Here is a 13,563-nt window from a genome sequence, read left to right on the forward strand (position 1 = left end):
GGGAACAGGCATGAACACATTGTTAATAACCGTTGATGGTATTCATAACTTTCAGGTTTTCTGTCCTACCCCTTTTAACGGTAACTTTAAGCAATCAACTAAAATCATTTGTGTGATTACAAGCTGTGAAAAGAGCGAGCCGGAAAAGCACAAAAAACCCAGCCCTGTGCGTTTCCCATGAGAGCAATCAGACTGAGGAGGAGGAGGAGGACCTGAGAGTCAGGAGGAAGATGGATAATTAGGCGATAGAAAGATAGCGTCGATATAGGAGATAAATGTTCCTGGACTGGTTGGTTCATGGCTCTGTGTGATCTTTATTCTGTTTAGTGTGTTGATTACAAATCCCTCGAGGGCAATGTTCCACTTGGAGGAATAAGCAGATTCTGTTTGCAGCCGCCACAGAGGCTGTGGTTTGATGCCGCTCGCTGGATGAGTTTTCTGGTGCAGAATCAGGTTTTATCTTTGTAATGTTGATATTTGTGTCCGTTACAAAGGTCATTGTATAAGACTGGGAGATTATTGAGTCATAAAAGAGCATTTTCACACCCGAGACAGAGAGCTAACCAATCAGTGATGCCCGTTGTCTTTAGGACGTTCATGATGCCCTCGGAAATGAGGTGCTAAGCAGCGATTTCCAGGAAAGAAATTCAAATGTGTCTATAACACTGACATTTGTCAACCCTTACAAAGATAAGGGAATCATTATGGAAGAATAAAAAAAAAAAAGACAAAAAAACCCCAGTCTGACCTGCTGGTGTTTCTGTCGGAGCGTCATAAGATGTCCCAGATGTGCCATTGTTTTTATTTTATTGTCTGTTAACAGCTATCATTCACAACATCCACCGTCATTCCTGACCTCAGCCAGTGTCTTCCATTCTCCACATTTGGCCTTTATCAGACTGAACCTGGCATTAAGCTCTTGAAATTAAAGCCAAATAATAATGTTTCAGGTAAAAGGAAGATCCTTTCTCTAAATTAAGAGAACAAAAAACCTTTTCAGATACTCAAGTTCAGTTTCTTATAAAATAAGACCAAGACTTGTAGCAAATTCTCACATTTAAGAACATAAAATTCTCAAATGTTGGTATTTGCGTCTGTAAATACAATTAGTTAACAATCCAGGGTGGAATCGATAAATTGATTATTCATTGCAGCTCTGAAGTGTTTAACATCATATTTCTGACTTTTTATAAGTCAATAACCAAACGGCCCGGTCAGGTTCTTGTTAGACTTTTAAGTTTTTCCTTTCATTTTCATGCCAAATTTACAAAATGTCATGTATAAACATTTTAATAGAGCTCTTGTTTGTTTTTGGGTTTTTTTTTTTAATCTTCCCTGTCTGTGCTGTGCATGACTATGTCCATGGAAACCTTACATTTATGGTTTTGTGTATAAATCAAAAGAAAAAAAACAAATACATCAGTTTGACATGTCAGGTGTTTGGGGCATCCACTGGGAAAGCTTTCCTGATGCGGCTGTCTGCTAAAAACAAATGTTTTATTCTACCTAATGTTTCAGATTATCACTTTAACAGGCGAGCTGGAAAGTACAAAGTTGTATAACAGCCCCGTGCTCAGCAGACAGCAGTATAGGGCTGTGGTTACGCCTGAGCTTTTCCCAAGTGTGATTTGTAAATGAACAAGAGTGAAGTGGGGTGGTGATGAAAGAGAAGCACAACACCCCCAGGGTAAATAAAGGTTAAAAGATGCAGAAAACAGGGGAACAAAAGTCTCTTTGTGTGTAAGCGCCTCGGGATAAGAGAAACCGCCAAACGCCCGATAGTTGTGAGATGTAATTCAAAGAAAAGATGCAAACGATGAGAGAATGGGAGGAAGCACGCTGGAGAGGAGGAAGGGAAGATGGGAAGAAGTGAAAGTAAAGAACAGAGGGGGGAGATAATGGATGGGAGGAAGAAAGATGAAGACCGAGGAAGAAGGAGTGATTAATAATCCATTAGCTATTATAAAAACTAAAACAGCACTTGGATATTTTTTTTTAGAAGAAGCTAAATATGTTGGTGGAGTCGCACAGCGGGCTGTGCAAGCAAATATCCAACTACAGAGGGCAGAAAGGCGAGAAGAACGCAGAAAATCATCACCCCGGGTTAGGTAAATCATGAAATATGACTTTAATTATAATTAAAAACCATCCAATCACGTTTAAATAACTAATGTGTGATATGGTCGTATTACACTTCCATTACATCCGTATAGTGTTTCTTATCATGTAGGATCTACAGCATGTTTCTTGCTGCTGTATCCTGCAGCGTTTTTTCCCTTCAGGGAAGGCAGAGGGAGGGAGAAGCAGGGAAATTATACGGCCCCACAGACAGAGAGATGGATGGAGGGAGGGATCAGCTGAAGCCTGGTGCAGGGAAAACAAGGGAAGCCCCAGGAAAACTGCAGAGACAGAGAGAGAGGAAAAGCCCAGGGAAGCCCCGCTGCAGCTGAACAGGAGGAGGATCCCCGTCTCCACAGCCTGCATGCTGCAGTCCGGCTGCTACAAAGGAGTCCCTCATTAAAACTACAGCCAGGCTTCAAAGTGAATGCAAAACTATCCTACATTCATCATCACTGCTCTCTGTGCCTCCACCTTCCAGAGCAGAAACCACTTGAACAGAAAACGAAATGGTGATGAAGACACACACAAAGCCCAGTGTGTGGAAACAAACACCAGTTTGTTCCAGTGCGATTGTAACCTGTAATTTTAGAAACAACTCCTAGATGAGATTTTAATTTAAGTTCAAAATATTTCATACGTACACATCCAATATTAACACATTGAACTGTATAGGAAAATCTCATTTCTCCTTTTATATTTCCGCATGTTATCCGTGTTTCCAAAATAAGATCGACGGTTTTAACTCATCTGGGCGCCCGTTACGCAACATCAGTGAACGACACCTGCATTCCCAAGACGCTAAAAAAAAGCAGCATTTCAAACCTGGTCGTTCAAAACGTTGAAATATTAGAGTCTGGAGCACAATGGGGAACTGGGAATGCTTTGATGAATTACAATCAGGCTACAACCACCCCAAACGCTGCTCGGACAGGGTGGATGGACAGAGAGAGAACGGAATAAACCGGAACACCTATGCTTCAGTTCCCAAGATAAACTGGACTCGTCGTTCACTAGAGCTCGTAAATTCTGGTTATCTGGTGGAGATGTTCACGCATGACAACAAGCTTATCACGCAACCCTGAAGAGTTTATCTAGAGTCGGGCTGCAGCAGCACGCAGCAGTTCGGATGCAATTCCCCACAGTCTGCTCTGCAGCGTCTTTTATTTTGAAATCTCAACCAGAAGTCGCATTTTTCTGTGCGCTCGTTTGACACCAGTCTCTGCAGCCGAGAGGCGCAATGTCAGAATTACTACACCAGCTTCATGCGGCGTGTGCAATCACACAGCAGCGCCAAACTGCGCATATTCGTGTCGCACATTATTTATCTCACGGGAGCGTTTGCTACTAGTTTCCTCTGTAATGAAAGCAGTTTCAGCAAAAATGTCAGTGTCTCATGTGAGACTTGCGCCCGAGCACAACACGCGCTCCCAGGTTCCCTCCGGGGCCACACTGGGCAGCAACGCTCGTTAAACTGGGAGACACTTCAGAGGAGCGAGTCAACATGCTCATGTTCGTCTCACACACTGAAATCCCTGCAAAGTATTCAGCATTTCACTCACGCTCCTAAAAACTTAAAGTCAATGCTGAGATGCTTCAGCAGCGACGAAATCAGAGCCTGGGGAAGGCTTGCAATGATTAATTTATTTTAAATATCTTCACAACGAGAATCAGCTCTCTCAAATCAGGATTATTGACTTATAACATAAGATGGAGGTTCCTAACCAATTTACAGGCTTTGACGCACTAACAGCACTTCCACGTAGACGTCCTCTGTCACTGCGAGTCTAGTTTTTGGCACCGCCAGGCAGCTCCACATGGTCGGAATCAGCAGCCAGTGATGCCCACATGGGGCACATGAGCAAGTGCACACAGCAAACGACCGCAGCAAACACACTGCACGCAGACAGAGCACAAGTGTGAAGCATTTCTCTTACCTTCTGGTCTAGTGCCGGTCCGCACTCGAATCTTTACGCATACTATGTGAGGTTTGTGCGAAAGCCTGGGAGAGAAAACTGCGCTCGCTTCTGCGCTCCGTCCCTACTGTCGGCTCTCTGCCTTCCTCTCTCACCCCGGCACACTCAACAAACTGCACAAACAAGCTGGCACTCCCCCTCCCCGCTGTCCCTCACTCTCACTCACGCACACACGCACACAGAAGGCACGCGGCGGGGCGGGGTGCCGAGGTGCGCGTTTTCTCCTCGGGGGCGCGGATAGCTGTGGAGAGAGTGCCTGACAGAAGAGCGGGGGATTAAAAGAGATGAAAGACGCGAAGATGAAAAAACAAACACAAAATTAGAAACAGAAAAAGAAAAGAAGAAAGACAGAATTAACAAAAATGATGGAGCAGAAAGGAGCGATTGATTAAGGGAGACACTTGTGAGTTTTGACATTAAGAGTTGGAGGATAAAAGAAAAAGAGTGAAAAGGAAATAAAGGAGAAGGAGACTAAATTAACAGGTTCATTTTGGAAATTAAAGAGACGGATTACGCGGGGGGAGGGCAAAGTAAGTAATGAAAATGATGAGGGAGGGGTGAGAGTGATTGAACTAAAGGAGGAGAAGAAAGGAATGCAAGGAAACAAATCGGATGATTTCAGTGAAAGGAAAAGAAGAAATACAGAGGATAAAGAACAGAGCAGAAGAGACAAAACAGAGCAAACTGAAAATTGATTAACCATGAATATAACAGGATGTTCTGCAGCCCACTTGGCTCACATCCTCACAGCCTTCACACTGGTTTCTAATATAAATATACTAATTTTATACATTGTCACGAATCAGAATGTATTAGCTAAATCTGGATACTAGCAGGCGCCCAAAGTTTGACGTTTCCTCAGTCGACCTAGAGGGGGGGGTGACGTGGGGTGTTTTTGGGGAGCCTGCAGGGGAGAGATGAGCTGGAGGGGCATTTGTCAAGGTATCGAGCAGGGACAATTACTTAGCCAGTGTGTGATGTTTCAGGCTCTGCTCTGACGGCACAGGCCTGCTGACCAAGCAGGCAGGAAACGCAGTCAATCAGTGCGTCTGTATAACAACATGCTGTACTAAATCCTGCCAGAGTCCTCCAAGGTGAGTCGATCAGAGAGACGCACTGTACAAGCCTTCTTTTCTTCTTGCTTTTCCTTCTTTTAATTGTATAATTTATTATTATCTTCACAGTCATTTCTAATATTTCCAATATCTACATCTTGGTTTACCATTTAAGTTCCCTTTCACACACCTGCAGGCATTCACAAAACTGTGCAGAAGTCTTAATAAACAGAGTGAAATGGCATTGATGCCAGTGCTCAGGAGTTTTCATTATATACGTTGCCCCTGGAACATCTACTTGTCAGCTTGTGTTGATGATACACAGCTGTACTTTTCTGTTGAGCCAAACAACCTCAACAGCCTCTGTGAATGCTTCACTGCTTTTAATGATTTGATGTCCTTCACCTCTAGCTTGGCAAAACCGACGTTGTGTTTGGCCTCAGCAGATTCTCTAAGGTCGGTCATTGCCTCGGTCTGCTCAGCGTTAATATCAAATCTTCTGTTAAGAAACTTGGTGTTATTCTGACCTGCATTTGAAGTTTGAATCTCACACATGCAAAGCTTGTCCAGTCGTGTTTCTTCATCTAAGAAAACCCAGGGAAAAAAAAAAAGCCCAATGATTTGGAACTTTAATTTTTCTCCCACCTAGATTATTGTAAGTCTTTTTTTTCCCCCCACACATCCCTCAGTCGTCCTCAGCCTGTCGTTAATTCAGCCCACCAGGCTGCTTACACATATCACCCCTATGCTTGCTGTCCTTCATCAGCTACCAGTGAAATTCAAAATCCATTTTAAAATATATTCATAACATATGAAAACCTACAGTACCAGGTTCCTGTGTATACAGGACAAATAAAGAACCTTGAATATAGCAGGAACAGTCAGCCTCGCCAATCATCTTAACTGTCCTTCTTATTTTAAATGCACAGGCCACCACAGTTTGAGGTTGTAGCATCCAAACCTTGGAACAGCCTTCCTCCCGTCAGCTGGCCCAGTGGGTTTTTTTTTTTTTTTTTTTAAATGACTGCTAACTCATTTTCAGGGTCAGCAACAGTCAACAACCTTTACAGAGACAAGCAGACACTAAAACATGAATGGATCAACTCATGGGAGAACACAGAAAGACGAGACAAGAGGAAGAAACAATTAGAAAAACGCTGTGGGAACTAAACACCTGAGAAATAACAAAACTAAAAACTGAAGCTAAATATACACAGAGTCCACAGCTTCTAAGAGAATACCATAAAGAGCTCCATGAAAACTAAACAGGATCAGAACTAAGATTAGAAGTCAACACACTATGATAATAAAATAATGACCCAAAACACAGGATCATGAAACAAAAGCTTCTTATTAAGAAAATCATGTGGGAAAACAAAAATCAAAGACTCACAAATATCATAACAAGCTTAGTTTTAGAAGAATAAAGAGTTCAAGAATCGAGAGTTTCACACAATAAAAACAGAAACCCAAACTCCAGTATACTGTAATCATTGGCAAACATAACGTGGTGTAAAATTAGGATTAACAAAAATATCATAACAGGAAACAAAACTCAACATCATTACGAGAATGTTGCCATGACATCGTCCCATCACTGTATGTGGTTACAAGCTCACCATGGTTTCCACCATCATATGTTATTCTATTCGAGTGTCATTGCATGATTCATAAATCAAAATGACCCGTTTATCTCATACATCCACTGTCTGAAACAGCTCTGTTAGCTTCTCACCTGTTTAACTTTCTTCTGATTAGCTGCCCCTCCCACGCTCACTGACTTCATACAGTGTTGAGTGCCATCTTAAGCTTTTGTCCACATTACACATATTTGTCTACAAGCAGCCACCACTGTAACTGTATCTCTCTCTCTCAGAGATTAATGAAAGGCATAATCAGTCCACTGTAAGCAAATTTAAATCTCTTTTCCACAGCAGGAACTTAACAACCTTTATTTAACTCAGGACTTCTCATTAACTGAATATGTATCTGATAATGCTTCAGGCTCTTTTTGGAAATCTCCATCTTTAAAGCATTCCCAAATTCAGTAACAGCTCCACAGGCTAAAAGGAACATCCTTGAGTCTCTTGGGATAATTTTTAAAATACCCTTCACCGTTCAGCCAGACAGAGTCAAAAATCTCTAACAAAAAGTCAGTGGCTTGCTACTAAACTTATAACTCTTAGGTTGTATGTGACAGAAATGAGGCACAACAGTGATTAACTCATTTTTTGTCCTTGTTCAGGGACCACTGGAGGGAGAAGGGTTAAAAACATTTCATTTGTTACACTGCATCTGTGTTTTTACAGCTACATCCATTGTAGCTGTTGAGCCACACAATATGACAAAGTTATTGATTTTTTTCTTGTTTACATCAAGAAGAGATCAAAGTAGAGCTGCGAGCCAATCAGAGACTCATCATAGCATCTTGTAATGGATGTTTGACCCGTCCATGGCTGTTTTAGCTTGTCTCACTGTGGCTGTGAGTTGTGGTTAATGTGTGTGTGTTTCAGTCAGACCTGCTCTCTCCCGTCATCATTGTGCATCTTATTTTGATAGCTTCCCCCAAAGTGTTGCCACTACAGTTTGATGGCAGTGATTTCAGTCATGGCCTGATGGTGCAGTGGTTAGCACTGCTGAACTCGCTGGTTCTGACCTGCTGCTGTCACGTTTTGGCACAAATTGGACTCTAAATTCAGATTCAGCACACCAGGAGCAAGTTTAAAGGATTTACAAACTAAAATTATTTTATGGAGAACAAACAGCAGATTAGTGTGGCAACATTGTCTCTGAGAACTGAACCAGGAAGTCTGCGAGTTAGCTGTGTTGTGAGGATAGCTCTTGAATAGATCTTAATATCTTACCAGTGAGATTCCAGAACAAAAGCTTTGGAGAAATCCAAGGAGAACAGGCAGGTTTTCCCCGTGATGGCTGGTGGTGAGCATAAGTCATGCCAGAGGAGGCCATACAGAGGCAAACAGGCTTCGTCGGTAGCGGACAGGAAAAATTCACACAGGGAGAAAACCTAATGATCACCATGGTAACTAATGATCTAGCAAGGATCTGCTGTACCATCCAGCCCTTGTTAAGTCATCTTACAGGTAGATGAGTTTACGAGTAGCAGGTGTGAGAAGGACGACTCAAGAGAGCCGACTCCAGCTGCAGCACTCCACCTGTGGCTCAACAAAAGAGAGAGAACAAAAAACACCACCAAAACCTGCCAGGACCATGGTTGGTGGGATTCTGGGGGGAATCTGCAGCCCTCTCTGTTCCTACATGATGCTCCACTCAGCTTGTCTCTCCTGTGCAGCATCACAACTGTGCAATCTTTGTTTGTGCACCATACATAATACCCTGTCAGTAAAAACACTCTCCATAGATGCACATAATATGCTTAGAGTCATTAAATATTACTTCCTAATCAGTCTTTCTGATCTATAATGTCTTTACAGCATGAGAGATGTAAATGTGATACTGGCTCCACTGAAGATAAATTATTATTGTGGATTCAAGTAGTCCCATTTATTATTTTCAGCTACAGTCCTGAGATGCTGACCCAGTGTTTGGTGTTTTTTGGGTCCCTCAGGTTCTGTTTATTACTAATAGTCCTCAGGGTGTTTTTTTATTACTTAATTTTTCAGCTTTGTGTTTTCAACCTTTATGTTTTTAGTTCAGTTTCTATTGTGTTCCACGGTGTTCCTCAGGTCAGGTTATCAAGTCTCCGTCTATGTTTGGTTGTCATGCTATGTCACTTCCTATTTTATTTTGGTGGTGCCTCATCTTGCGTGCCTGGTGTTAGGTTTTACTTCCCTGTGTCTTATTTACTTCAGCTTTCTCTCCCAGGTGTCTTGACTCTGCCTTTCTATGCACATATTGTCTCAGGCTCTCCTTGTCCTTCGTCGAGTTGTTCTTCGTGGTTGTGTGTAACCTTGTTCTGTGGCTCTGAGGTTATTCTAGTGATTTCTTGGAATTTATTCCTTGGCTCCACATGACATATATTTTGGATTCTTCGGGATTTTGTTATTTCCTGTACTGACAGCATTAAAATCTGAATGTTTGAGATTAGAGTCTGTGTCCTGCATTTGAGTTTGCAACATGCTGTTCTATTTATTAAGTGGGGGGAGCCAAAGGTGAGAAAATTTCCCCCCACTTTACATATTGTTTCTAAGCACAGAAATAATGAAATGCCCTGCAGAAATACACAATAGAAACACGTGTTTGTCTGCAGTTACCAGTATTTATGAATGGATGTGACAAGGAAGTTCACTTTAACCTTGTGAGAGTTAGCACGCTGTCATAGTGAGCTGCTCTGTGTTTGTTCCATTAAATTTACATTTCAGTTTCACAGGTCATGTTTTACTATGTGCCTTCATTTCCTGTTAGTAAGGCTGGGTAACAGGGCGGATCAGCAGACGAGGACATCTGTGTCATCAAAGCATTATTGAATACATTTTTTTTTAAAAGCTGTCTTACAAATCTTACTTTTATATTGAATGATAAAATCTAAATCTGTAAAGTCATTTTACTTTAGCACTTCAAACTTTTTTACATTAGCAGCTCATACGTCTGCGTAACAATCCTTGGCTAAAATAAAGAGCATGTTTACTGAGCTAGTCCAGCATCATTTCTCCTTTGTTTTGTCATGCTTACAGCTGTTCACAGCTGAGTGATAGAAAAAAAAACCCGATGTTGTTAAACTCTGAATGTGAGGAACAATTATGGAAGACCCCATAAAAATTCTGCCACACTAATCTCTCTGTCAGAAAGTGATGGCATTGGTTTTCATCTCTGTTTTCTTTCCTGACACCAACTGAGGTCCTGTCATCCACATCTATTCATAACCGGGCTGATAATAATAATAATAATAATAATACATTTTATTTGAAAGCGCCTTTCAGAACACCCAAGGACACTGTACAAGGTAGAATAATAAAAGCAACATAAAAGCAAACAGTTTACACAATAATAAAAGCATAAGACATAAACAAATTTAAAATAGCAGAGTGGAGAGGTTATGTGGGATAAGCTATTTTGAACAAGTGAGTTTTGAGTTGGGACTTAAAGAGAGAGAAGGAAGAGATATTTCTTAAATCAGGAGGTAGGGAATTCCAGAGTCGAGGAGCAGAGCAGCTTGCCCATGGTGACAAGACGGGGGGAGGGGACAGAGAGAGAAAGGGAAGAAGTGGATCTAAGACACCGAGATGGGGCAGTGATCTGAACCAGATCAGAGAGATATGGAGGAGAGAGATGATGAATAGCCTTAAATGTGTACAAGAGTATTTTGAAATTGATACGGTATTTGACCGGGAGCCAATGAAGCTGCTGCAGGACAGGAGTGATGTGGTGGGTAGAAGGGGTCCTGGTGATGATACGGGCAGCAGAATTCTGGACGCGTTGGAGCTTGTGGATGGATTTTTGAGTAAGACCATGATAACATGTAGATTCAGCTTAAAGCATAAGAGGACAAATCCAGCATGTTTCACATTAATTATGTCAATGAAGGCTGACCCGGAGCTGTTAGAAACAACCATAAAACACGTAGAAGAAGAGAGAAGGAATTGGTTAGATGACCCCAGATTGACATCTGTGCTCCATTATTAATCTTACTACAAGAACTGGCTCTTAACACATACACACACACGCACGCACGCACGCACAACAAGGTGAACTAAATTATACATACATAAATGGTCAGGACAGGGTTTGCCCGCAGCAGCAGTTACTCTGCCTCCATGCTGATAAATGACTCACTTGAGTTCTAGCATGTGCGTGCTGGGAAATCAAGCTATTGTGGTGAATATGTAAATGAGCGCACGCTGAAGATTTCTCTATAAATAACACGTTTATCATTAAATGATATCAAGGCGGTGGATGAGAGAGTACGAGCGCAGACAGAGAAGAAGTCACGTATACTCAGTGCTCGTTTACTTAAAGCATCAGATGCAAATGATGACTGGATTTGATGTGAACTGACTTTAGCTGATGTTTAAGGTAATAACACTGTTGGATGCTATGCTGGAAGTTTTTATAGAGTAGAACAACATGCACGTATATGACTGAACATACAGACGTGCTTTCACATTATGTCTCTAACAAACATTTACTGTACAGGTACTGTATAGTATAGTTCCTCCATTTCCAGAGAAATATGAGGACTGTGTACTTGTTCTACATCCCCTTTCCACAGCAAACATTTAGATTTTTGTAGCAGGAAGGAGCAAAACGCTACAAAAAAAGAGACAATGGCTCATTTCTATTCAAATGTGTCAGCGAGCTGTCACCGGGGGGGCTCAGCAAACGAAATCTAAATGATTAATCTCACTGTTTGCTCCTGTGGTTCCCATCCGGGATGTGTCAAAATGTCCTCTGTGAAAAAAGCATTTAGTGTTTCTGTTCTCTGGAGCAGAAATACCACTTTTTGTTGTTTCAGCATAAATGGTTGAGATTAATAGGTGTTTTTATTCTCCTTGTAGTAGATGGTAATGATGGGAAGAACCCATCTGTATGAAATCATCATTCAGGTGAAGATCTGTCATCTCTGCCTGCTGCCTGTGGCTTTCTGGCTTAGAAGCCAATGGACAAAGCAGAGTAGTCGTACACCTGGTAATTTGGTCCTCATCTTATGTTACCTCATTTGATACCTCCATACCCATATGGAAAAGATATATATCAATCTTAGAAAGTTTGTATCTGTCTTGTGTGAAACTTGTGTGAAAAAGTATACAAGAGTGAAAACAGATATAAGATCCCTTGAAAAATTCTATAAATGAAACTTGTATGTTTTGGATACTTACTAAAACAATATATGAAAGTAATGAGAAAGTGGCCACTTTCATGAGTAAATCATATAAGCCTTATATGATTCACTATATGAAGTAGGCCACATCTTATGCAAGTCTTTTATAAGTTTTTACTATTTCTTTTCCATATGGGTATGTTCAGGATGAGAATACAACAAGTGTGGTTTATCCAGCACACAGCTTCAAAATACAGCCAGAGCTTTATAGAAGCAGTACATTTGTTATTATACACAGTAATTTATTTTGAAAACTGATCAGATGCTCTGTGCCATTCCTGTGTCTTCCTTGCTTCCCCATTTCCTCTGTGCATTCATCCATACGTCCACACATTGTTCCCTGCAAGTGAAAGTCCAGAGCAGAGCAGTGTTCAGTAACCTGAAAGCAGCATTATGATAGTATCCACATATCATGTACCAATACGAATCAAAAAGTTGGGACCAGCATTAATGCACTGAACCTCATTAACAGAGACTAATGAGGATCGGTCAAATGTCAACAACAAAAACAATACAATAAATGATTGTGGGGGAATTGTGTTGATTTATACAATAGAGGATTGTTCATACACAGGAAGCAAACAAATGAGAACAAGGGCCAGGCAAGACAGTCAAAAGACAAGTCGAACATTTTGACCAACCAAAACTTGCAGGAATTAGACAAAAACAGGACCCGACCAAGGTTTGTGGTTATGATGCATCTGTGTCTACTGCGATATTTCTCAGGTTGCTAGTACTGACTGTAATCACATATACTATAACCTTGTTAGGACTGTTGGATAACCATAAAACTTTTTGTCCTCTTGTACACAACACCAGAAAGGTCGATGGTTTGATTCCAGCCAGAGACAGAAATTACGTCAGGAAAAGCATCCAGTATAAAAACTGGAGATGCTTTGTGGCAAGGGAGCAACAGATAGCTTTACTCTGAGGCTGTTGTTTGCAGGTTTCTGTGTTAACTATGGGGAACTTAATAATCCTTCAACGGTTGAAGGTTCCATCAGCGAAGGATCGTTTATGTTGCACAATTTCTGTGTCACTTAAAAATATAAAATCAACTCAAGAAATATACTGTAGCTCTGTAATATGAACACACATTACCAAAGGTCAGATGAACCGCATTAACCATTCCCTAAAAGTCACAGAGACAAATGGATTCAACTCTTGCTTTGTGCTGGATAATAAACTTGTTTTGTTATTCTGCCAGCATGATTTATATTAAATGGTTTGCATGAATCATTCAAATTGTCTTTTAACATTTTCTTTCCTCCTTTCTTCACTTGTTTGTCTTTCAGCTGACTGAACAGGGAGGAGGTCTGAGTGGGGAAATGTTCGCAGACAGAGCACTAAAACTGAGTGCAAACACACACACACGAACACAAAAATATGCACATATCAGCAGCACACCTGACACATCCAAACTTCTGGGAACATAAACACACAATTAAATACAGCAGAGTGACTGAAATGTCAGCACACACATGCTTAGACCCACTCCTCCACCCCCAACCACCCACCCACCCACACACTAGCACAGTGACACGCAATAAGAAAGACACTGATGTGAGATAGCGTGCGCCTTCACACGCACCTGCAAAGATACACAAATTCAGCACCT

The 13,563-nt window shown here is 41.3% G+C and overlaps 1 protein-coding gene across 2 annotated transcripts in view; it reads right to left on the minus strand.

The window, feature by feature from the left end:
• slc8a2b (solute carrier family 8 member 2b) overlaps positions 1-4,211 on the minus strand; it is a 208,432-nt gene extending 204,221 nt beyond the window's left edge. For both annotated transcript variants that reach the window (XM_063493884.1, XM_063493883.1), the window contains exon 1: positions 4,056-4,211. The gene's annotated coding sequence lies outside the window, so the exon portion shown is untranslated. The remainder of the gene's footprint in view (positions 1-4,055) is intronic.
• Positions 4,212-13,563: the final 9,352 nt, after the last annotated feature.

This window comes from Pelmatolapia mariae, linkage group LG14, assembly GCF_036321145.2.
Source record: "Pelmatolapia mariae isolate MD_Pm_ZW linkage group LG14, Pm_UMD_F_2, whole genome shotgun sequence".
Taxonomy (NCBI): domain Eukaryota; kingdom Metazoa; phylum Chordata; class Actinopteri; order Cichliformes; family Cichlidae; genus Pelmatolapia; species Pelmatolapia mariae.